The sequence below is a fragment of the Protopterus annectens genome, chromosome 11.part0 (assembly GCF_019279795.1).
Source record: "Protopterus annectens isolate FY-2018-M chromosome 11.part0, PAN1.0, whole genome shotgun sequence".
Lineage (NCBI taxonomy): Eukaryota > Metazoa > Chordata > Ceratodontiformes > Protopteridae > Protopterus > Protopterus annectens.
The window spans coordinates 1,070,207,054-1,070,234,462 of NC_056745.1; positions in this window are offsets into that span (position 1 = coordinate 1,070,207,054).

Consider the following 27,409-nt stretch of genomic DNA (forward strand, 5'->3'; position numbering starts at 1 on the left):
AACCTGCCCCCCACTCCCCCCCTGCAGTGTTGGGGGTTTTGGTATGAATGGTTCCTCTGTTTTTGAGCAAGTCTTTCACTTCTTCTTATTGATGGTTCCCCTAAAGGGTAACCTGTATGCTCATCAGTGTTATTATTGTCGCCTTCCATCTCATTATGAACAGAATACCTGTGGTCCCCATTAGAAGTAGAAGGGCCAGTTTTGAAAAGGGGATAAGCTCTCCCTTCTTTGTACTCCAAAAGGTCCCTTTCTAACTTTCTAATTTTTCTATTAATAATTTTGTCACAATAATTGTCAACATCCTGAAACAACCCTTCATATTTGCATTTATCAAAATTAAACATGCTCTCATTAACAACTTTATTGTGCAGAGAATTCATCTCATTTAACAGAACCTCTCTCTGGTTCTCATAGTCTTGGGCCATTAATTTTAACAGTTCAACCCCCAGTCTTGTTAAATAGTTCTTTTAGCTGTTGGTAAAGCCAACTGTTATGTTTTACGTTGTTGGGGTATTTAAAAATTCTCAGTCTCTTAGGGACCCGGTTATCTGCGATACAGTCACTCAGGTAATCAATCTCTAACTGGTTAGTTTTGAAGGAATAAAGCTTTTCTTTGAACAGTTTAAAATTTTCATCAAAAGTCTCTATACTGTTATTGAAAGTTTTTTCACTGAAGTTAAACCTTCGATTAGTCCAAGAATCAAAATTAAATTGGTTGTCAGTACCTTCGCCTCCGTTGCAGCTATGGCTGCTCGGTTTGCTGTATAAATCCCGTTTTTGTTGATTATAGTGCTCCGAATGCTGTGAAGCGGCCGTTTGCCTCTTTTCCTCATTTAAAATATCTTGGTTCGTCATCACACGCACAGTGCGTGTATTTTGCTGTTCAAACAGCTGATTCTGATTACCATGCAACCCAGCCTGAGAAGAAACTGGGGAACTGTTAGTGTTCTCCACTAGCTGGGTTAAAAGAACCAGCACCTTATTAAACTCGCCTCTCGTCACTGGCAAGTTCTCATCTCCTTCTTTCCAAATCTCTGATGTGTCAATAAATACACTTAAATCCATTCCTTCAGCCATGGAACAAAGCAAGTAAAAAATGAACAATCACTTGACCAGTAGCCACGTCTCCCCAAGACAATCAGGACAGCAGATCCAAGGGAAAAATTGCCTTTAATGTTCACCACCACAATATTAGCAGAAATTCACAAAAAAATCAGTTTAACATGCTTTCACCCAGTAAAATAATAGGCTTCTTCAAAACAAAGAAGCATCCCAATCCAGTGCAATTAAATAATGCAGCAAAACCAATCACATCCATAAATCAATTAAGTGTGCATACCATCAATTAATTACCATGGAATAACCTAATTAAAAGCATAATGAAGATGAACTGCAGCTCTAGTATTCAGAAAATGCATGTTACATCCACTCTAAAACAGAGGTGTATTTAGTTTAAACCTGAAAATCCAGTTCATAAAATTAATGTCAAAACCCTACTATAACAATAAATATCCTATTAAATAAAAATAGGAAAAATGCATATATAAAATACATCAATCATTCAGAACAATAAAGACAATACTAATAACAGCAAAATATTTAGTAAATAAATAAACATATACATTTTACAATTTAGCAGCCCTAAGTTTTAAAACACTGTTAATACTAATATGGTCATTGAGACCAGGGGGTCTACCTGCATCTAACTTCAACTGCCAAAACAGTTCTTTGTATTCCACCCTGGACTCCCAGCTCCCTCCACGGGGATCGACTAACACTTGCTCTAGCACAAAAAATGTATTCTCATGTCCTTACATGTTAAAAAGAGTCTATAAAAAGCATTTGATTCCCTTCCTCTAGAAACCTCGTATAAATGCTCATAAATCCTTCTCCTAAGTGGTGTCTCAGTCTTACCGATATAAAAACTCTGGCAATTTTCACAAATCCCAATATACACCACCCCTTTCATACTACAGTTGTAGTATTTTGATGCTTTCAACCTAAAACCCCTAGATGGAATATATAACTCACCCTTGTCCAAAATGTATCCACATTGTTGGCAGGCTCCACATTTGTGAGTTCCCTGTCTTACTTCATCAGTAACCTGTCTAACAACCTGTTTTCTTTCAAAGAGTTCTTTAAGGTTGTTGTCCCTCCTTCTATCGAAAGTAGGATGGTTTGGAAGAAATGTTCTAGTGTCATCACTGAACTTTAAAATATGCCAGTATTTTTTAATAATGTCTTCCACTTGGGTGGATGTAGTAGAAAAGGTGTGAATGAAGGCCCCTCTGTGTTTAAGATCACCTTCCTCAGATACTCCATTTCAGGCGGACCCTTACCTAACAAGGGAAAAAACTTCCTTTCCCTGTTCATAATAACCTCATTGGCCATGTTGTCCACCAATTATTTGGGATAACCTCTCTCTAAAAATAGTGAGGTCAGGATCCTAACCTCTTCTAAAAATTCAGCAGTCACACTGGTCATTCTAGAGGCCCTAATCATCTGCCCCTTCACTATCCTTTTCTTTTATAAGTGTGTCCGCTCTCAAAATGTAAGTATGAGTTAGAAAACGAAACCTTCCGGTATAATTTGGACTGAAAGCAGTGGTTAATCACATCCTTATAAAGTGTAATGTCTACATAATTGATGGATAATAGGATATTTATTGTTATAGTAGGGATTTGACATTGATTTTATGAACTGGATTTTAAGGTTTAAACTAAATACATCTCTATTTTAGAGTGGATGTTACATGCATTTGCCTACCATAGGACATGTAATATGTGGAAGCCATCAACATCCCCAGGATACAGGTACACAGACACGGATATGTAGATACAGATATATATATATATATATATATATATATATATATATATATATATACACATGTGACTACACATGCACATGCAGATATATGTACAGTAAGATACATATGTAGAAGGTGCACACAATATGGAACAGCCACTATGCCTACAGTTAACACCTTAACAACTAGACACTGTATGGGTGACACATACTAATGTCAGTCATTGCCTGCAACATATACCCATAGAAAGGTCATAAGAAAGACACCACACACAGGTTTGCAGAAATGGGACTCATTTAATTGTGTACTATTACAGGTCTATATGCCATGTCATATAGCTGTTCAGATACTGACAACCATATAAACTGAGTACTAGAACTGTGAAACAGTTACACTAATACAGTAGTCCGGAAAGGTAAACAACTGTTGCTGTCCAGGCCAAGCCCTTCAGAATGTGCAATAGTGCAGACAGACAGGGCCACAGGGTAACACACAATCAACAGTATGTACTGCAGGTGTGTAGTTCAGCAGCCTCTATCTACACTCTGTAAAAACTCCATAGGAGGTAAAGACGTTTTGTGATCAAATGGGTTGTAACTGGTACAAAACAAGGCATAACGCACAGAACAGTCTGTATGGCAGGAGGCAGTAGGCTTTCAGTATCCCAAGTCATGTAAGTAATGTCAATATAGGTGAAGTATACAATACTGTACATCCAGATACCTTGTAGCAGCTCACCCCTGTTACCCCCACATTTTGTAACAGCCTAGGTCATTTATGGTGCTCCCCACCTAGACTCAATAATACAGGCCCATATACCACTGTTACATACATTGGCCTCTGCAGTGCATAAGGGTGCACGTGTTGTGTAGGTGATGCCCACACATATATGGGGGGAATACAACAGCAGTGGACTAATGGCAGCAATGGAAGTGTGATATCCCCACAGCCCACTTCAGAACAACCCCCAACAGCATGACATATGTGCAAAGCTTGGTATTTAGATGGAGGACAGAGCCTGGAACACAGGCACATATGTGGAACACTGTTGCCATACACTAAGCAAGGTGCTGGTGTTACAGGATAGTCTGCAACATACACTTAGTCAGGGAATTGAGGGTAGAAATAGAAATAGAAATGGATATAGCCATGTCCTGATAGCATGCAACACACACCCTGCCAGTGTAATATCTGACACATGACCTGTGTGGTGGACGGACAACACATGATAGGCATACCTCTGTCCAGCTAGAGGATAGGCTCACAGTAGTGAGCTATGCAGACAGACTGCATTCCAAGGGACACTAGTATGTACACAAACACACCCTGTAACACCAGTACTATCCAAAGCATAACACAACTCTACTCAAAGTCTGTCTGTAGTTCATGATCCTCCTACACATATGTGGCCACTCTGAGTGTGCAGGTTCTCCTGTAAGAGGTATTGCTACCTGCTGTCTGTATCACTGATGCCCACACACAGGAAGGATGTCCATCATATAGGAAATGTAAAGGGACCATGCACATATGCTGTAGGGATTTATAGTGGGTGGTTGCCATGACAGTGGTAACTGAATGCAGTACACATGTGTAATTATATATATATGGCTATCTGGATAAGTATATGTACATATATTTCCACCATATGTCCTGGACATGGAGTGTAGCCATACCCCAGCCCCTACAGTCCCAAAGTTGTAGTGCAAGGGAATAACAGGTATGTATAGCAGGTATATTACTAGACTGTTGTTACTGTCATTGGGATTGTCTTCACAGACATGGTGTGTGTGGATGTTGACATCTGTTTATAACATGTGTGCCACTGGCTACTGACAGACATCCTAAGGAAATCATTGTAAAGTACCGCTGCTAGCATATAACACCCCTGTGGAGTGCATCAGAGATATTAGCAACTATATGTGGAATTTTGGACACACCCTGTACAGTCCAGAGGTATACACATAATCCCTTAGTGCACCACATGTGTACCAGGCCTGACAATATGGATGAAGACAGCCATGTAGATGGGTATAACACATAACGACTGGTATACATTTGGCACCATAGGTGTTGTATTCACACACTCCTGTCTGGCCTGACACATAATGACTGCTGGTACAGGGGTGCCGTAGACACATACTAACTGACTAGATATTGACATACATCTGTACAGCATCCCACTCCTTTGTCTGACATCCATGATGCTTAAGGGAGGCCCAGCAGCAGTACATCTGGTTAAGTACACTAAGCTGCTAGGCATGTAACAATGCACTGTGCAGGCTACAGGCAGACTGGCTCAACACTGGCCTACATCTCGTATGGGAGAATGCACATGTACCTACATATATAACAGGCTCAACAGCCATGTCACAGCACAGGGTAAGATACACCTGTGTGACAGTGCATAGCCACAACCAATGTGAACACAGCCACAGCCACATATGGTAAGCTAGCATAATATTACAGTATATGGACTATCTGTTCTACACCATCCTAATTTATGTCACTCACAGAATGACCCTACATATACTGGGCTGCTACACAGTTTGGTCTGATGGCTGTCTGTGGTATGGGACATGTGTGTGTATGGCCCTACAAACATGTACAGCAAAACGGTACCATACAGCGGGGCAGCATGTAACATCTGATAGAATGGGAGATAGAACAATGACATCTACAACAGTCTGTACACAGGCTAAAGTACATATTAACAATACACACACTGCTGACATTCACCATCACTACACAGACCTCAGTACTGTACAAACATCCACAGAATGTCCAGCTTATGTCATGAAATATAACCCCTACAGTACATGACATGTAGCAAACTGATATATCAATGGCTTGTTATCAGATTTGATGACAGTATTTATGGTGTACAGCACATATGCACCACTTCATGCGCACCATATGTACAAAGGTTGACAGAGGTGTGGCTGACAGCACATACACAGGGCCAGTATAGACATGGTTCTGTGATAACCTCATATATTTTCCATTGTAATGGGGTTTGTTGCAATATATGTTCTATGAGGGATATGAAGTCAGTAACTGTCATGGCCTTCACCATCTGCAGATTACAATCCTCACACTACCTTCTGCATTCCACAGACAGATGCACTGTGGCTAACACATGAAACCATAGGCACAACACTACCCAGTCTGCAGATGACCCTGCAGATGGGGATTCCTCATATACATGGAACTGACATGGGAGGTATTGCGGCATGTACGACAGGCATATCCAGAAAAACACTGTTAAACCAACATTACTCTAAATGCAGTATAGCAGCACTTACAGTCTATAGTCAGGTCAGGCACATCCCACTCCTGTTTGTTGCCCTCTTTCCACAGTGATTAGAGGTAAATCCCCAATCCATCTGAGATGCTGTTTGCCAAGCAACAGATCTAATTCCTGCTCACAGTGACTGCAAAGACCCAACACCACCATTATGTTCGTAGGTATTGGAGTGTGTTTCATGCAATTGGCCATGGGATTGTTACCACAGCTGTTCCACATGCAATCAGCTAGGGGAGGGCTGCATTTCACGCTGAGGCCATCAGCTGATCATGAGCATCACATAAAATACACATGCTGCTGCCTAAGCAAGGCAGGTTTGGGTCTCCACATCCACCAAAGAAGGAGTGGGGGAGGCAGACAGAGCCTGATACATGTCAGGGAGGGGTAGGAGAGTAAAACTGAAGCATGTTTGGGTCACACACCTACCAGCACAGGGTATCAAACCCCAACAACTACATAGTGCTATCACAGTTCGATGCAGTTATTGGATGCACCACATGAGTTACCTGATGTGGAGCACTCAGAACATATATGTGAGGGTGAGTGACATATGCAACAGGGATATGGTAGATATACGGTAAGTGTTGCACATGTGCCTGTCTGCATGTACAGGTGCCAGCATCAACACAGGCACATTCACAGAGGGACGCACACATTGACACACTTGTCAGGGCCAGGAGTAGAACTCATCAATAGTGGGATTGCCACAAAACATCAATGTGCAGGTATCGCATGCACCACATGGGTCATATGGAGGCCGTATGGCCAAATAGTATGAGCAGATGTCAGACATCAGACAGCATGTTTCAGTATGCCCTGGGTGGTTGTAGTGAGTGTGGATGTGGACATATGCACCATACAACACACACACACATGAACACACAGGGTGCCAATTCTGACAAGCATGGGTGCATGTCTACAAGGGTGTGTGGTGGTCAACTGTGCCAGCAGGCTGTACAAGGGTAGGCAATGGGTATACCTTGGCATCAGGCCACATGACAGTGGTCTGCATTGTGGCTCAGGCCTGTAGTTACTGCATTTGCCCACAAAGGTGGGTATTGCATCCCCCATCCAGTCACCTGGGTGACTATTGTGTGTGGCCAATGCTGTACACCACATGCCATGTATGTGTTCTGTAGTCCATGACATGGATGGTCTCTGGGATGTGCACACCTCCCACATGCATGTACAGTGACATGTGGTACTGTACCTGGGGTGTCTGGCCCATGTTGTGATCATCAGATGTGCCAGTCTTGCCCACCTGTGGCAGGAACTGGTAATGGGCAGCAGGTTTACCCTTCACCTACATTGATAGCATGCCAACAACATTCCCTGATTTCAGTGTCATCTGTCCATACAGGGCATGTTGACAGGCATGGTATGTCTGTTGTGAGTCACATGTGAAGGCACCACAGGTGGTGCAGGTGTCCATTGGGGAACATGGTGGAGGTGCACTGTCTGCATGTGCATGCATATTGGACAGATGGGCAGGGTGACATGCCCTCTGTAGCCCACTGCTATCAGTGCATAGTTACTATCAGTGGCCAGTATGCAGTGTACTACCCACATATTGGCTGTTGCCTAAGCATGTGTGTTAGTTTGGCACATGGGTTGAGTGTGTGCTCTGGGTAATAGTGGGATTGCTAACTTGGATTGGCTGGCCTTGATGTCACATGTATGGGTATGGCTTTGCACCCCAGCCTCCCAGCTAATTTACATCTGTTATCCCTATATGGTTGACATTGTGATATATAGTAAAGCCACCACAAAAGAAATAAGCAAACCCCATCTACACAGGATAAGAGTTACACACACAGACACACCTGTCATGTCTGGGAGTAGAACCTCTATCTAACTAATTTACTACATTTTAGCAGTATGCAGTTATAGTACACTCCACGAACATTACTGGAGTACTTCTTCCCCAAAGGTGTATTTCACAGTGACTGACATCAGCAGGATTAACAAAGTAGGGCATTTCAACTGTACTGTGAGTGGCTAGCCTAAAAATGCACTGCTCCCCACACAGACAGTGAGGCACACACAAAACATCCACAGCTGACATGTGTGGGTATAGAAATCCTGACCAAGGCCACTATCACAATACAGCAGGTAGTTGTTACAGGTCACACCACAGGGATTACTAAAGAACTTGCTCCCCAAAGTTGTATTTCACAATAAATGACATCAGCAGGATTGGCAAAGTAGGGCATTTGAAATGTACTGCGAGTGAGTAGCCTATGATGCATTGCTCTATACACAGACATTGAAACACACACAAAACATCCAGAACTGCCATGGGTGGAGATGGAACCCAACCAAAGTTCTAAATCACACTACAGCAGTGCACAGTTACAGGACATGCTACAGAGATTACTGGCCTATGACTTTCCTAGAGTTGTATTTCTAGGTGAATGACATCAGCAGCCTTGCCAAAGTTGAGTATATGAATTCTAAGGAGTGTGAGTAACCTAAAAAGCATTGTTTGTTACTCAGTCAGAAACACAAAGACACACAGATTCACACACACACAGTTGCCAAGTCTGGGGGTAGAACACCTACTTAACTACTTTATCAGACTACAGCAGTACCCAGTTACAGGATGTGCTACAGAGATTACTAGGCTACAACTTTCCCAGAGTTGTATTTCTAGGTGAGTGACATCAGCAGCCTTGCCAAAGTTGTGTATATGAATTGTACGGAGTATGAGTAGCCTAAAAATCATTGTTCTCAACTCAGTCAGACACACACAAACAAACAGTTGCCAGGTCTGGGGTTAAAACACCTACCTAGTGACTTTATCACACTACTGCAGTATGCAGTCACAGGATGCACTACAGAGATTACTAGGCTGTTACTTTCTCAGAGTTTTATTTCTTGGTGAGTGACATCAGCAGCCTTGACAAAGTTGAGTATATGAATTGTAAAAGCATTGCTTTTTACTCAGTCAGACACACACACACACACACACACACACACACACACACACACACACACACACACACACACACACACACACACACACACACACACACACACACACACACACACACACACACCATTGCCAGGTCTGGGGTTAAAACACCTACCTAACTCTTATCATACTACAGCAGTATGCAGCACCAGGACACACTGCACAGATTACTAGGCAATTATTTTCCCAGAGTTGTATTTCTAGGTGAGTGACATCAGCAGCCTTGCCAAAGTTGAGTATATGAATTGTACGGAGTGTGAGTAGCCTAAAAAGCATTTCTCTCTACACAGTCAGAGACAGAGAGACATGCACACAAACACACACTCACACAGTTGCCAAGTCTGGGGTTAGAACTACTACTTAACTAGTTTATCACTACAGCAGTATGCAGTTATGAGACGCGGCACGGGGATTAACCAGCTACAGCTCTCCCAAAGGTGTATTTCACATTGGATTACCTCAGCAGGCTTGTCATGATACTGCTATGGGTAGGGCAGTGTGTGCATGGGCCGTAACCCATTCATGTAGGGGTTGACATGACACATGTGGGCACACACGGGGTCATATGCCACAGGTATGTGTATACAGCTACTAGGTGACTACTTCCTTGTACAGTCATGTTGCACAGCTGGCACGTGCAACACATAGTCTGTCATGCTGACAGATACTGGTGGCTAGTATCTGCGGTAAGTGACACCTGCACCTCATGTGTTTGGGGCCCTTTGGCTGTGTGCTGGGTGGGACAGGCCCAGATGGCTCCTTGTCATGATCACCCTCTTCCACACATCTATGTTTGTCTACCTTTGGCTTATTATAGTGTGTTGTCCTTACATATATGATCTAATTCCTGCTCACAGTGACTGCAAAGGCCCAACACCACGATGATGTTCCTAGGTATTGGAGTGTGTTTCCATGCAATTGGCTATGGGATTGTTACCACAGCTGTTCCACATGCAATCAGCTAGGGGAGGGCTGCATTTCATGCAGAGGCCATCAGCTGATCATGAGCATCACATAAAATACACATGCTGCTGCCTAAGCAAGGCAGGTTTGGGTCTCCACATCCACCAAAGAAGGAGTGGGGGAGGCAGACAGAGGCTGATACATGTCAGGGAGGGGTAGGAGAGTAAAACTGAAGCATGTTTGGGTCACACACCTACCAGCACAGGGTATCAAACCCCAACAACTACGTAGTGCTATCACAGTTCAATGCAGTTATTGGATGCACCACATGGGTTAGCTGATGTGGAGCACTCAGAACATATATGTGAGGGTGAGTGACATCTGCAACAGGGATATGGTAGATATACGGTAAGTGTTGCACATGTGCCTGTCTGCATGAACAGGTGCCAGCATCAACACAGGCACACTCACAGAGGGACGCACACACATTGACACACTTGTCAGGGCCAGGAGTAGAACTCATCAATAGTGGGATTGCCACAAAACATCAATGTGCAGGTATCACATGCACCACATGGGTCATATGGAGGCCGTATGGCCAAATAGTATGAGGAGATGTCAGACATCAGACAGCATGTTTCAGTATGCCCTGGGTGGTTGTAGTGAGTGTGGATGTGGACATATGCACCATACAACACACACACATGAATACGCAGGGTGCCAGTTCTGACATGCATGTGTGCATGTCTACAAGGGTGTGTGGTGGTCAACTGTGCCAGCAGGCTGTTCAAGGGTAAGCAATGGGTATACCTTGGCATCAGGCCACATGACAGTGGTCTGTATTGAGGCTCAGGACTGTATTTACTGCATTGGCCCACAAAGGTGGGTATTGTATCCCCCATCCAGTCACCTGGGTGACTATTGTGTGTGGCCAATGCTGTACACCACATGCCATGTATGTGTTCTGTAGTCCATGACATGGATGGTGTCTGGGATGTGCACACCTCCCACATGCATGTACAGTGACATGTGGTACTGTACCTGGGGTGTCTGGCCCATGTTGTGATCACCAGATGTGCCAGTGTTGCTCACCTGTGGCAGGAACTGGTAATGGGCAGCAGGTTTAGACTTCACCTACATTGATAGCATGCCAACAACATTCCCTGATGTCAGTGTCATCTGTCCATACAGGGCATGTTGACAGACATGGTATGTCTATTGTGAGTCACATGTGAAGGCACCACAGGTGGTGCAGGTGTCCATTGGGGAACATGGTGGAGGTGCACCGTCTGCATGTGCAATGCATATTGGACAGATGGGCAGGGTGACATGCCCTCTGTAGCCCACTGCTATCAGTGCATAGTTACTATCAGTGGCCAATATGCAGTGTACTACCCACATATTGGCTGTTGCCTAAGCATGTGTGTTAGTATGACACATGGGTTGAGTGTGTGCTCTGGGTAAAAGTGGGATTGCTAACTTGGATTGGCTGGCCTTAATGTCACATGTATGGGTATGGCTTTGCACCCCAGCCTCCCAGCTAATTTACATCTGTTATCCCTGTATGGTTGACATTGTGATATATAGTAGAGCCACCATAAAAGAAATAAGCAAAACCCCCTCTACACAGGATAAGAGTTACACACACAGACACACCTGTCATGTCTGGGAGTAGAACCTCTACCTAACTAATTTACTACATTTTAGCAGTATGCAGTTATAGTACACACCACGGACATTACTGGAGTACTTCTTCCCCAAAGGTGTATTTCACAGTGACTGACATCAGCAGGATTAACAAAGTAGGGCATTTCAACTGTACTGCGAGTGACTAGCCTAAAAATGCACTGCTCCCCACACAGAGAGTGAGGCACACACAAAACATCCACAACTGACATGTGTGGGTATAGAAATCCTGACCAAGGCCACTATCACAGTACAGCAGGGAGCTGTTACAGGTCACACCACAGGGATTACTAAAGAACTTGCTCCCCAAAGTTGTATTTCACAATGAATGACATCAGCAGGATTGGCAAAGTAGGGCATTTGAAATGTACTGTGAGTGAGTAGCCTATGATGCATTGCTCCATACACAGACATTGAAACACACACAAAACATCCAGAACTGCCATGGGTGGAGATGGAACCCAACCAAAGTTCTAAATCACACTACAGCAGTACACAGTTACAGGACATGCTACATTGATTACTGGCCTATGACTTTCCTAGAGTTGTATTTCTAGGTGAGTGACATCAGCAGCCTTGGCAAAGTTGCGTATATAAATTCTAAGGAGTGTGAGTAGCCTAAAAAGCATTGTTTGTTACTCAGTCAGAAACACAAAGATACACAGATTCACTCACACACACAGTTGCCAAGTCTGGGGGTAGAACACCTACTTAACTACTTTATCACACTATAGCAGTACGCAGTTACAGGATGTGCTGCAGAGATTACTAGGATACAACTTTCCCAGAGTTGTATTTCTAGCTGAGTGACATGAGCAGCCTTGCCAAAGTTGTGTATATGAATTGTACGGAGTGTGAGTAGCCTAAAAATCATTGTTCTCAACTCAGTCAGGCACACACAAACAAACAGTTGCCAGGTCTGGGGTTAAAACACCTACCTAGTGACTTTATCACACTACTGCAGTATGCAGTCACAGGATGCACTACAGAGATTACTAGGCTGTTACTTTCTCAGAGTTGTATTTCTAGGTGAGTGACATCAGCAGCCTTGACAAAGTTGAGTATATGAATTGTAAAAGCATTGCTTTTTACTCAGTCAGACACACACACACACACACACACACACACACACACACACACACACACACACACACACACACACACACACACACACACACACACACACACACACACACACACACACACCATTGCCAGGTCTGGGGTTAGAACACCTACCTAACTCTTTTATCATACTACAGCAGTATGCAGCACCAGGACACACTGCACAGATTACTAGGCAATTATTTTCCCAGAGTTGTATTTCTAGGTGAGTGACATCAGCAGCCTTGCCAAAGTTGAGTATATGAATTGTACGGAGTGTGAGTAGCCTAAAAAGCATTTCTCTCTACACAGTCAGAGACAGAGAGACATGCACACAAACACACACTCACACAGTTGCCAAGTCTGGGGTTAGAACTACTACTTAACTAGTTTATCACTACAGCAGTATGCAGTTATGGGACGCGGCATGGGGATTAACCAGCTACAGCTCTCCCAAAGGTGTATTTCACATTGGATGACCTCAGCAGGCTTGTCATGATACTGCTATGGGTAGGGCAGTGTGTGCATGGGCCGTAACCCATTCATGTAGGGGTTGACATGACACATGTGGGCACACACAGGGTCATATGCCACAGGTATGTGTATACAGCTACTAGGTGACTACTTCCTTGTACAGTCATGTTGCACAGCTGGCACGTGCAACACATAGTCTGTCATGCTGACAGATACTGGTGGCTAGTATCTGCGGTAAGTGACACCTGCACCTCATGTGTTTGGGGCCCTTTGGCTGTGTGCTGGGTGGGACAGGCCAAGATGGCTCCTTGTCATGATCACCCTCTTCCACACATCTATGTTTGTCTACCTTTGGCTTATTATAGTGTGTTGTCCTTATATATATGTCTGTATTCCTATCCACTGTGTGTGCAAGGCAGGAGTGGTGCATACTGACATGTGTGTGCAATAAGAACTGCAACTCAGTCAGTTGCTTAAGTCATTCCCTATGGTGTATAAGAGTGTATGATAAAACTGAAGTGTAAAAGTATTGAGTGTTCTAAAAATTAATACAAGATTATGAAAAGCAGGAAATTATTAGCAGGGTATAACTGTGGTCTACACTCTAAAACAAGAGCACTAAATATTTTGCAGCTGATCAGTGTTACAATAAGCAACAAATACGTTAGAATATGAATGATGTAATTCGTATGTCAAATAACATTCTTCTTTGCATCTGTTTAGATTTATTTAGAGTTTTGTAGCAAAGAAGCTGAAAATTTATTGAAATGTAATAGTTCACTGTTAGTCCCTTCATCACCTTCTCGTTAAAAAAGCCTCCCTTCACTACAAGATTTGCAGGGTCTGGAGTTTAGCCTTCTCGTAAGTACTGCTTGTTTAAGATTCATTGCAAAGTGCTTTTGAAAACATTTCTATTACAATATACTTTCTGGAAAATATGTTATCTTTAACACTCCATTGTTATTGTCATTCATGTGTACTTAATCTGATTTGTTTCAAGAAATATTTCATAAACTATCAAAGTTTGCAGTTCTGTTAGATCAGCACTGTCAATTATTATTTACATATATGATAGAGGCACGCTTTAGTGACTTCAATTCAGAGTTATTCCAAACTGTAAAAATGTACGAAGATGATAGCAAAGTACACACATTAAATCTTCTGCTGAGTATATCAGTACTTTAGAGAGAAGTTCTTTTCTCATTGTTATGTGTCTTGGCTTTCTTTTTTATTATTTTTTTTATAATTTGAGTATACAATTAATTGCAGCTTGCTATAAATTAGAGTTTATTTCTATCAGTATTTTATAAATCAAATACTAGGTCATTATTATATCATTATGGGAATTTTTCAGATATTATTATACATAGTAAATCCATATATGTGTAAGGAGAACATACTGAAGGGAAACTGTAGCGTAACTTAGGAAATGGCTATTTTGTACTGGCTCTGAATTGCCAAGACATAGTAAAGCATTGCTAAGTTTAATATTATTGGCTTCCAAAAACAGTAGTTAGCAGAAAATGAAAATCTAAACCAACCACAAATTAATTATTAAATATTGTAACTGACATAAAAAACTGAAGTTGGGATCTTTAGAAAAGGGAAGGAGCAAATTGCATAGAAATAAATGGAATTTCTAGGAACAATACATGTAGAATAATGACCAGTATGAGAAGTGAGATTTAAGGGAAGACAGGATTTTATCTGTTTAAGTTATGTTGGAGTGAGTGATAATTTGTTAAAAAATGACATACATTATTATACAAGAAATTAATGATCAGGTTTACAATGGTTTGGTTTATTTTATATAATTGTATATATACCATTGTCACTAGAGGCCTGTTAGCATAAAGGTTAAGGTCTTCACCTCCCATGCACAAGTTACAAAGTCTAATCCTGACCTCCGACCTATTGCCTTTATGGAGTTTGCATATTTTGTCTGTGTCTCTTTGGGCTGCCTTCCACCTCACAAAAAAAAAGCATGCTGAGTGTTTCTACCTCCTTCTAGATGGTGTCTATAAGGGAGAAGAGTTGTATACACCAACCCCTTTGGTCATTAATATTTTGAGCATTAATTTTGTTGCACAGTATCCTCAAGATAGGAGAACATGGATCACAGACTGCATACTGTATCAGGACTACCCACTCAACAGTGTAAAATATGACTCTAGGTGATTTTAATGTATTGATTAATGTTTACAAAATAGATATAGGTAGTTTACTGGTGATGAGTAGGTTGAGGACCTGTCTACTCTGACCAAAGCCAGTGGAGGGGTGTATCTGCTCCTACTAGCCACTGTATGCCCGCCATAAAGCCCAGCAGACATTGGATCAATGAGCTACTGGGAGGCCAGTCTCCAGTTATCCAGCTTGGGTTATCTGGGATAGCTCTGTTGAGCGAAAACTGGACATAAAAATAATCAACCTACCAAACATGTACTAAGAATTGTCATACTCACTGTAGGTTTCCTGACAGGATGAGGCTTGAAAGTAGATGAGATAATGGTAAGGAGGAGGCTGGACATCGTATGTACTCAGGAGATGGAAGGGTAGTGCAGAAGTCACTTTGCTTGGAATATAGAGTCTACTACTCAGGAAGAGGACAGCCCAGAAAGTCTGGTGAGTGAAAGGCTTCAGAAGACATGGATGTCATCAGAATTTGTGATAGACTCATGGTAACCAGACTTCAATGTAAGGATAGTTGTGATAATGAGGAAAAGAGAGCATTCAGTTGCAGGACATTCTAGATAACGCATACCAACATGAATTGGTGTTGATAATATGTGACTTGCACCTGGCTGTAATAACATGTGACAAACAGAACATGAGTGGGGCAACAGGAATACATAAGGAGATGCTATTCTAGACTTCTATCTTGCAAATGGCTCAGTGGTAACCAATGCATACTTCAGCAAGAGAGAGTCATAATATCACTTATACAACTTGACATCATGCAACTCAGGTGCACTTCCTCCTAGGAGGAAAGGACACTTGGGTAGAATCAGAGATTGTAAAGTTATTCACAGTGAAACAGTTGTCCTATATCATAAACCACTGGTTGCCACAATCAACTACAAGCAGTGGTCAGAGAAGGCTCTAAGGTCAACAGAGACCAGGCTGAAGACCTGGAAGTTGACTTGAGAGAAAGCATGACCACAAGGAGAATAGGAAATAGGTGGAGATGAAGAATGTAAGTGCATCAAATCAATATGTGTAAAGGCTACAGAAGTGGTATGTGACCAAGCCAGGTATGGAACTAAGGTACATAAGGAAAGCTGGTGGTGGAGTACAGAAGTCCAAGAAGTCATCAAAAGAAAGGAGTGTATGAAAAAGTGGAAGACAGAAAAGATGGACCAGGCTAATAAGGAATACTGGTTGGCTAACAAAGAGATTAAGACAGTAGCTGCAATAGCAAAGAAAAATGCATCAGAGGCACTCTGCCAGCTTCTGGAAAGTGACTTGGTAAATTGCACAAAGGAACTCTATCAGGTTCCAAGGCAAACACAGAAAAATAAAGAAGATAGCATGACACCCTTCAAAAGGGATGCCAGCAACAACCTGCTCACCAGTCCATAGGACATCAAAGGCAGATAAAAGGAGTACTTCCAGCAGCTTCTGAATGAAGAAAAACCCTCAGAAGCTGTACTGTCCCAAATACAGCCTATGATGATAGAAGAGGAGGAGCCCACCCTAGAAGAACTAAGGATGGCACTGAGGAAAATGAAGTCAGAGAAAGAAGCAGGCTCAGATCAGGTCACTGCAGATATGATAAAGATGTTGTGTATAAAAGGGGGGAAATGGGTCCTGAGGGTGCACATAGCAGAATGGAAAGAAAGGCATAAACCTGATGATTGTAGAATAAGTAGGTTAGTGCCAGTGTTCAAGAATAAGGGGGACATTCACACCTGTGGGCAGCACAGAAGTATCAAACTCCTGTCACACTGCATGAAATTTATGGAGAGGGTGACTGATTAATGAATATGCAGAGTAGCAGAAAGTAAGATGGGAGATGAGCAGTTTGGGTTCATATCAGGATACAGCGCAACTGACCCAATGTTTTCAATTAGGCAGCTAGTTGAGAAGAAGCTAGAGATGAGGAAAGAGTCCAATTGTGCTTTCCTAGACTTGGAGAAAACATATGACAAGGTCCCAAGAAAGCTGATTTGGGCAGTCTTATGATGGTTTGAAGTCCCATAAACACTGGTAGAATTGGTGCAGGCTATGTGCAAAGACCTACTGACTCAAATACAAACAGTGTTTGGACTCACAGAAGGGTTTCCAGTTGGAGTGGGTGTGCATCAGGGTTCAGCTCTGAGCCCACTGCTGTTCATACTGGCGATGGTCTAAATTAGCAAACAGGTCAAAGGAGACAAATCAAAAAAGTTGCTGCATGCAGACAATATGGCATTACATGTAGTCTCTGAGAAGAACAACAAAGGATAGAGGAATGGAATGCAAAACTGAAGGCGCATGGGTTGAAACCGAGCATGGATAAGACAGTTATAGTGGCAGCAAATGGATGAAATCAGAAGAAGCTGAAAGCTGAGATAGAAGGGAAAGTAGTGGAACAGGTTAATAGCATCAAGTATCTGGGAGGGGTGGTTGAGGAGAGGGAAAGTCTGAATGAGGAGGTCAAAGCTAGAATCAGAGAGACTGCAGCCAACTTGCACAGAGAGTCAAAGGTAGTGTACAACAGAAGAATGCTAAAGAAGCTGAAAAGTAAGTTGTATAAAACAGCAGTGCAACCAGTACTACTGTATACTACAGAAACCTGGGCTGTAAAAGAAGAGCAGCTGAGGAAGCTTGAGGTCATGGAGATAAAGTGCCTTTGACAGGTGATAGGATGCACACTGAGGGGCAGATGAAGAAATGAGGAAATCAGAGCAGAAGCCAAAGTAGCTCCAATTGCAGACAAGGTCAAAGAAAACATATCATGGTGGCTCGGGCACTTGTGTGAAAAAGCAGAAGAAAATCTGGTGAAGAAGATTTAGGACAGACAGGAAAAAGGCAAAAGGAAATGCAGGCAGCCAGCAAAAAGGTGGATGGATTGTGTGAGAATAGACCTGTGGCAGTTAGATACGAGTGTTGAAGAAGGTAGGAGAGTGGCATTAAATTGACAGAAATGGCAATAGTTAACAAAACACCCTGACCCCATGCAGAATTCTTTCCAGGCCACCAATGTGGGAATGCAAATGCCGGTCTACCACATCTGTCAGTTGCCTGCCAGTTGCAAACTATTATCCCTGGCATCTGCTACCAGTGGGACCAACAGAATTCCCAGCCAGTGAGGCCTTACCAGGGCCTGGGGAGAATGGCATCTCAGACTCCTCCTGCAAAGGCAGCAGGCAGCCTAGCCTAAACAGCACAGTGAGAGATATGCTGTTAGACCTCCCTGGAGGGGGAGGGACCAGACATAGCCATCCTAATGTACTTCTGCATTAGTAAGGGAAAGCAAGTCTAGTGTGGTAAATCTAATAACAATGAGAACAACTGACAGTGCTTTTAAGAAAAAAATCTAAGTCAACATTTAAGAGTGCCATGCTAATAACTGTGAGTTTATAAAGTGGCATTGTACTGTGTGAGTCCACTGTTGCTGTTATTGCTGTTGGTGTTGGACTGCCATTCAGTTTACATCCAACTGCTGAGTATGACAGTCTCAGTAAAGAGTATGTTGCTCTCTCTAGCCTTGCATGCTATATTTTGTTGGAGACTGAGGAGACAGGAATAATCACACAGCTGCAGGACCATAACAGAACATACGCTGGAAGTCAGAAGATGGTGAATACTGGCAGGCAGTGAACTGCTAATGCTTTCATTGTATTCTGGTGGATTTCTTGTTGGCCGAACTGGTAAGTGAAGCATAGTGGGTATAATGGAGAGGATGTCTTGCCTATTTGTACTTTGTTGCTGTGTGTGATTGTAGGGGTGATTCCAGGGGTTATTGGCCAGAGGAGGAACAATGGATGTAGCTGTTCCCTATATTCAGCTACTGTATATTATGCATAAACATTTGCATAAATGTGACAGAGACAGAAAAGTGTACTGCATATTGTGTCATATGAAAGGCAATGTTTATTGGTATGCTCATGCAGTATATTCATTTTCCACAGAGCATTATGCCTGGCATAGGAAAAGCATACAATGTAATTCTTGAAAGTTGAAAATGAGATCTTGTTGCTGGCCCTCCATCTGCATGGTTGACGAATGTTCATCTAGGAGAATTCTGACCAGTCCTACCATGACAGTGCCTAGCAGATTGTGGTTACACATGTTAATGCCGTCAGTGACCAAGAATGAAAATATAAGCAAGTCAGACACAGAGCAATGAGAGTGATTATAGATTCATAAATGTGTGCTGCTCACCTTCTATTGAAGGGTAGGGTGATAGGAGGGGGGGGGTCTACTTTATTTATGCAAAAGCTTAAAACAGCGAATGCATATGCATCGAACCATATGCATCGAAAGTGCAAACCATCGAAAACTGTAAATGGAAATCTCCATAGGTGGAGATTTCCATTTACTTCAATGTAGTGCGATCTTGGAGTTGGTATATTTAAATAGTGGGGGTGTGCAGGGGGGCTTGCCCTCCTGTCTACAGCTGTTACATGTCATTTTTGTTGTGTAGTTCTGTTTTTATTGTGTTTCGATGGTTTCTCGGTTTGATGCATATGGTTTGATGCATATGCATTCACTGTTTTAAGCTTTCACGTAAATAAAGTAGACCCGATAGGAGGACCCATCAACCCAACAACCACTAAGGTGGAGGAGTTTCTTGCCATTCTACATTGGGGAATCAGAGTCATCACTTTCACACAGTGGTATGATGGACCTAGGTGCTGAGCTGTAACATGCCCAAAAATTTGCACTGGGAATGCCCCAGGTGTGTTTCAGTACTATATTGCAGACAGCATACTTCCAACTGGTGTAGTATAGTGTATATTAGTCACTGTCATTTTTCCGTGTTATGTAAGAACATCACAAGCACCTGCCTAAGAAAAGGCCTATGTTTTTCAATTGCAGTATTATTTGATATGCCTATTACTATTGCACTGGGAATAAAGAAGAGGTGGTGGATAATACCTTTACTGGGTATAGTGTTTTGGTATCTTCACAGGTAACATATTATCTGGCAGCATCACCATGAATCTTCTGCTGCCTGATGTTGGAAATGAGTCTGGTATACTGGTGGCCAGTGACTTCATGGGTAGAAAGCCCTCCTCCCTGAACTAGATGTCTCACTGTCTGAGACTCAGTGAATGTGCAGGGCCATTATAGAGACACAGGCTACCTCAGCATTTGTAGAGATGATATATGTATTACAGGGTATGCAGGATGCACTACAGAGATACATGTCCCATATGTGTGATATTTTGGACATGTTCTATCACCTGCTGCTGGCACAGCTCAGGCCCTCCTTTGCTCACAGAATGCATGATTGGCATGTGTCATGTAGCCAGTCCAGGTCTGGCTCTAGTTTTGGCATTTTAAGACTGGTGCTATATGCTTAGAGCATTCCACTCAACAGTCCAGATTTCAGCAGAATGTCCAGAATTTTGCCTCATATATTTGGTCTGCTCCTCTTACAATTTCTGTTTTTCTGACAAACTGCAGAGGAATGAAATCACTAAATAATGATAAACATTTGAGGTTCAGACTTCACATCCTTCAGAAAATGCAAGCTAACACAAAACCTGTTACTCTAACAACATTCTACATTTATAAGAGCAATATTTAAAATCTGTCTCTATTTATTGGGTCTTTGTTCCCTGTTATTTAAGGCTTTGTCAAGATTTCTTGTGGGAGGAAGTTGAAAAGTATGGGATAAAGTCATGATACAGGAGCTGGGTGATATGTGTCATTCTCATCTGTGGGCACCTGAGAGTAACAAGCTACCTATCCCTTTGGATACTAAAGTATGTGTGACTTTGAGAATACTAACTACAGGGATATTTCAGTGACCAATGGAGAACACACTAGGTGTATTTCAGGCATCTGCTTCAAGGCTATTCCACCAGTTTCATGATGCTATGCTGCAACACATGGAGCTGATATGTGGTTGCCGCACACCACAGAGAAGACAGCAGACACCATGCAGGAGTATTATAATACAGGGGTCTATATTAGAACATCGAAGTTTCACAACTTCGAATGTTCTAATATCGACCCCTATTCAGCAAACGCTGAAAATAGTGAAGCTGCAGAACACCAAATTTCTTCCTAGGGAAGGAATTTGGTTGGCCATTCCTGTGGATTCGCTATGTTCAGCACTGTGGTGGAAAGTTACGGGTCGGGATCAGGTAAGTGTGCGATTGTGTGGACATGAGGGTTAGGGCACGGGGTAGGTGAGTTAGGGTTAGGGCGTGGGCAGGTAAGTGTGCGATTGTGTGGACGTGAGGGTTAGGACAGAGTAGGTGAGTTAGGGTTTGGGTGCAGGTGAGGTGAGTGTGCGATTGTGACAGACCTTAGGGTTAGGGTTTTGGTTAAGGTAAGTGGATAGCTAGTGGTGTGTGTACAGTTTAGTGTAGGGTTAGATGTAGGATTTTAGGTGTATGTGTGTGAGTTGCTGTTTGTTTGGTGTGTTTGTGTTGTGTGTATGTGTGTTCTGCATGTTCGATGTTGTCAGAGTTCGCTGAATAGGGGTCGATATTAGAATATTCGACTTTTTAAAAAGTCGATGCTCTAATATAGACCCATAATACAGACCATTTCCCTGAGTCACTGGGGACCCTAGACTGCACCCACATTGAAATAAAGTCCCCACCTGGTGAGCTGGAAGACAGTGTTTATGAACCATAAAATTTATCACTCCATCAACTGCCAGGTGGTCTGTAATGCACAGATTATTATCTACAATATGTCGGCAGGCCACCCAGGTAGCACATGTGTAACGCATATGACTTGTATGAACAATTTGTGAAGGGTGACTTTCCCCAGTGGCATCATATTAGCAATACTAGGTAAGTCCTGGAGCCATGGTTGATAATGGTTTAATATCAAAATTTGGAATGGCAGTTGTACGACTGCCACTAGGTCAAAATCATGATGCTCAAGGTTTGTAATGCCAAACTGCAAGATTATGAACCATAACAATGACTGTAGAGTTGCATTTGTTATTATGTGTTCGGCATAGTGAATGGAGATCGCGGTACAGTGGGGAGTGGGTAACGTCCCATTTCCTCACTGTAGTGTAATCTTGGAGTTGGTATATTTAAGTTGAAGGGGGGTGTAGGGGCCTTGCCACCCTGCAAAACATACATGCTAACATGGACTTTCGATTCCAAAAGTTTGGTGTTGTGCATGGGACAGTAGCGGTTATCAGTTGTGATATTGTGAACTACATGGTGAGTGTAGTTTCAAGGTTTCAGATTGGCAGTGTGAATAAACGCACATCTCCTTTTCCAAATTTTGATAGTAAACCATTGATAACATATAAACATATATCATAAATCTACATAATGTGGCAGACAGTGATTACAACTTTTCCCTGTCTTATACCCAGGTCACTGCTGAGCTTGTGCTTGACTGCTAAAGGCACACTTTTGCTGTCTGGGTGTTTATGGTGCACTGCAATCCTGGTACATGTGCAAAAAATATTTGCAGTAAATGCAATGATATGCAACATAATGTTTAGGAAACAGTTGCAGCAGGGAGGGCATATGCAGGAGAAACATTTGCCACCTCACCAGACAGTGGAAGATGATCTAGATGAGGAATATGTGGAGGACCAAGCAGAAAGAGCTGACCATGCAAGATGTGTAAAGATATTGTCAGTATTTGCAATGTTATCAGTGTTGTGAAAGACATATGATGTTACGTAAGGTCAGATGACACTACACCTCCATGGTCTACAATGCACAACACCATAGATACTAGTAGAAATTAATTTTTTTTCATATTCACAAGTTGAAGCTGTCCCTAACTTAGGTCTGCTTCTCCTCTGCTGCAGCACCAAGAATTTTTTGGCAATTAAATTACTGACATTTGTATTTCGCATTGCGGATTATATACTTTTCTGAATCACTCTGCCATATTGTTTTTTTTCCTCATTTGCAAACATGGTCCTTGTTTCAATAATATGGCTCATTATTGAAACATGGTCCTTGTTTCAATAATATGGCTCATTACTATATCATTATACCCCATTAGCATACACGGAAAGCAAGGGCGACCACGGTGGTGCAGCAGTTAGCATTGCCACCTCACAGCAAGAGGTTCTCTGGTTCGATTCTCAGCTGGGATGCTTTCTATGTAGAGTCTGCATGTCCTCCCTGTAGTCATGTGGGTTTTCACCGGTTTGCTCCCCCATCCCAAAGACATGCTGTAGGTGGATTGGACACTCCAAATTGGCCCTAGGTGTGAATGTGTGCCTTCTGTGGAAGGTTGGGCATCAGGCCGGCACCTCAGCACTGTAAAACTCCACTGCCAATCATGAGCAGATGGGTGATCCACTGTGGCAAACCCTAACCAGGAAAAAGCATACATTGAAAGCAATTATTTTGTTCACCCTTCATGCTCATGTTTATTGTGTCTCTGAATCACACACACCCTGCTTGTGGACACTTGTCATGCTCAGTTGCTGGTCACATTGCAGCAATTTTTTCTGAATCCCAGTCAATGTTGCCTGAAATGAAAAAAACAATGGATGTTTGTATAAAATAAACTGAGCTATTGTGATCAGGTAAAATATTTCTTTTACTGTTCTTTTTCTTCTTTGAACCAAGAGAATCAGAAGAACAGCATGCAACAAATTGTTTCCTAGTGTACCTTGACAGGGCATTGTGGGATCTGGTATAAAAGTTACTTAAGCAAGTGTACTCCAGAGACACAAATCTTTGTATGGCTTTCCAATGTTTTGTTAACTAAAATTCAAGGAGGATGAAAATAAAAGTTGTAGTCTACAATGTTCCATATTGAACAGCCTGTTGTTTGCACTTAACATACAATGAGAGTTCATTGATCTACATGTCATATTTTTTGCACATCCACAAAATGAACATCAGAAGCACTAGATCTAAGGATTTAAATTTGGCTTGTGACATAAATAAGACATATTGATGACACAAATATGTGTCTCAGAGGATCCTCATTCCATGGAACAGGCTCTCAACCTGTATGAAGCAGAGTCCATCCTTAGTTTCATCAATGGATGAGAAATCAGAAATTCACCCTGGGTCTGGCCATCATGTCTTTGATAGAAGCAGACAGGAATATCCAAACTAACAACCCCACACATAACCTCTAAAAACTTCCTAACTAACATACCCCTCCTGATAAACACCCATGATACATAGGGACACAACTGGATTAGATTGCACAGCTAGGCTTAAAAAGGCCCTGGTAGTCATTAGCCTACCATATACCTATGAACCTACGACAATCCTGCAAAGACAATATGACTTTATGTTACCTTGATCATTATATGTGCCACATGATTGCTAAGATATTTGTGTAGTATATGGTGTGTATAGCTTTGCAATATAGTAACACCCAGCTAAAGGTACCTGCATGTCATGTGATACATATTCATTATAGAAGGTTATCTGAACTAATAGCTTGTGAAGGCTAAAAGTTATCTACAGTGTCTCCATTACTTGTTCTGCATTCTGACAAATATACAGATGGTACATGGATTCAGAGCATTGAGATATATTATATAAGCAAAACATACAATTGTTTTCAAGAGTTTGTATACATGGAGCTGCAGAAGTACAATTTATAGTGGAAAGCTTTTCAGTTCCACCAACTAGTAATTCTCTTTCTGTGTGACAACTTATTGAAAAATGGAAACTTTGCCACCATAAATGTGATGTATTCCTCAGTGCAAGTGGAATAGTTCAGTAGCCTAGAAGAGTACAGTATATCGCATTCTGCATTTTGATAGAGAGAAAGCCTTAAAGTTATGTAAAACATTTACCCCAGAGCCTACATGGAATATACCCGTGTACATGGCCACAGTTCCCACTTGGCAGTAATCCATGCAAATTAATCATGGTGCACTGCCGAGGGAGAGCATAGTAACAGGGATATTTATTCCATGTAGAGTGTAGAGAATCTGTGTACATGGTGAGGCTCCCTATAAGGTTCCGTGCTATTACTGAAATGGGCTGTGTATTAATAGTTTGTATTTTAAATGTATAAATTATAATTTTTTATTTTTTTATTTTTTTATGTCCATTTGCACAGCATGGAGCACAGCAATATGCCATGCTGTACTTACATACAGACAACTGACACCTGCTAGACATCTAAATATAGAAACTGGATGAAATTAATTATCATATCTGTTTTTTTGTCCATTTGCACAGCAATGCCAAGCTGCTCTTACACATAGATAGTTGACAACTGCCAGAAATCTAAATATAGAAACCGGGTGTAATTATTTATGTATGTCTGCTTATGTTTACCCCCATTTAAGCCTGTTTGCATGGCGTGCCACAATTTCTTAGTAGTGTATGTGAAGGTATACTACTTTGTATACTATCCAAGTAGCTAAATGTGTAGAGTGATGGTCAAAAGCTTCATAAGTCCTGGGTTTGAGTCCCTAGCTCACATATCATTTGTTGAATGCAGTGTAAAATGTCTTTTAAATTAAAATCAATATTTTTTTACATTTGGGAGAGCTGCTTGGTGCTAAGCACTGCTTAAATGTGGTTAATGGCTAATATTGTTTGTGCATTGCTATGTTTCACTACAGCTATGGTTGTGAATGTTTTTACGATGCTCAGCTTCACTTAGCAGGTTTGTATGATGCTAAGCACCATGGCACTTTTTGAATGTCACTAAATGATGTGTAACGGTGGAAAACAGCCTATATTAAGGCCGATAGGTGGGAATTCTGCACCATTTGTTTGAGTCAGCTTATCTGCTGATATGCCAGGCAGTATTGGGAGGTACGCACTTTCAGGTGCAGAGATGGGTTGTGCAAGAGTCCAGGGTTTTTGCTGGGCTACTCATACATAGTTATGAACTGAGGCTGCTGTAGTGTGGTTACTAGGGCTCAAAATGTAAGGCTGAAACCTGTGATTGGTTGGCCAGGGATCATATCAGTGCTACTGGCATCCCCTGCACTGGTGAGCAGTGTCGTCACCACTATGACAACCTGAAGCTGAGAAAGAGGGGAACATTGGACACCTGAGACTAAGAGGCTAGTGCTTGGCATGCCCCACAAATATTTAAGTATTTTTCCACTGTTTTACCAAAATACAAGCTGAATGTGTAAAACGTTGGCATGCATAATGGTGAGCTTCTCTCCCAACAGCTGCAGCTGAGAGGACTTGCCATATTCAGTCCCATGCTGAGTGCATGGCCAGGTTGCACCGGGAGTATGGTAAGTACATATATATAATGCTAACTGAAGTGCAATAAGCAAAAAAGAAAAAAATAATGTACTGCAATAAAGAATAAACAATAAAAACTGTAGGGCAATAAATTGGCAATTAGAACTGTAGTGCAATAAATGGGCAATAAGAACTGTAGTGCAGTAAATGAACAATAACAACTGTATTGCAATAAACAATACCAATAACAGTAAGCAAAAAGGTGTAAAGCAGGATTGTGGTGTCATAACATAATTGCACTAGAGCTGTATGCATTGCATGTCTGTGATAAGGTTGCTGCAGTCAAGTGTACAATCTTAATAGCTGTAGAATGCAAAACTAATGGCCTGAAAATGCATTGATCAACTCATAGTACAGTTCAAGGCTGTCTCTAGGCCAATTTCAGTCACATAATGCTCTCATTTTCTTCCACTCTAGGAACAAAAGTGAGGTAACCCATTTTATGAGCAGATAGTGTGTTTAGATGTCACATAAATTATCAGCAATACCAATAAAGTGTTAAGCAGCATTTTGCATTCCTAAATAAACCTGTCTTAATATTTGTATCTTGGCTGTATTCATTGCATGTGTGTTCTACTGTCGCTCCAGTCAGATGTAAAATTGTAATAGCTCTGCAATGCAAAAGGAATGTCTTGTAAAATGTATTGCACAACTCATAGTATGGTTCAAGGTTCTCTCCAGTTCAATTTTGGTCACATAATGCTCACATTTTCTTCCATTCCAGGAACAAAATGTACATGGGTGAGGTAGCCCACTTTATGAGATAGTGTGTGTAGATGCCAAAGAGAATTATCAGCAATACCAATAAAGTGTTAAGC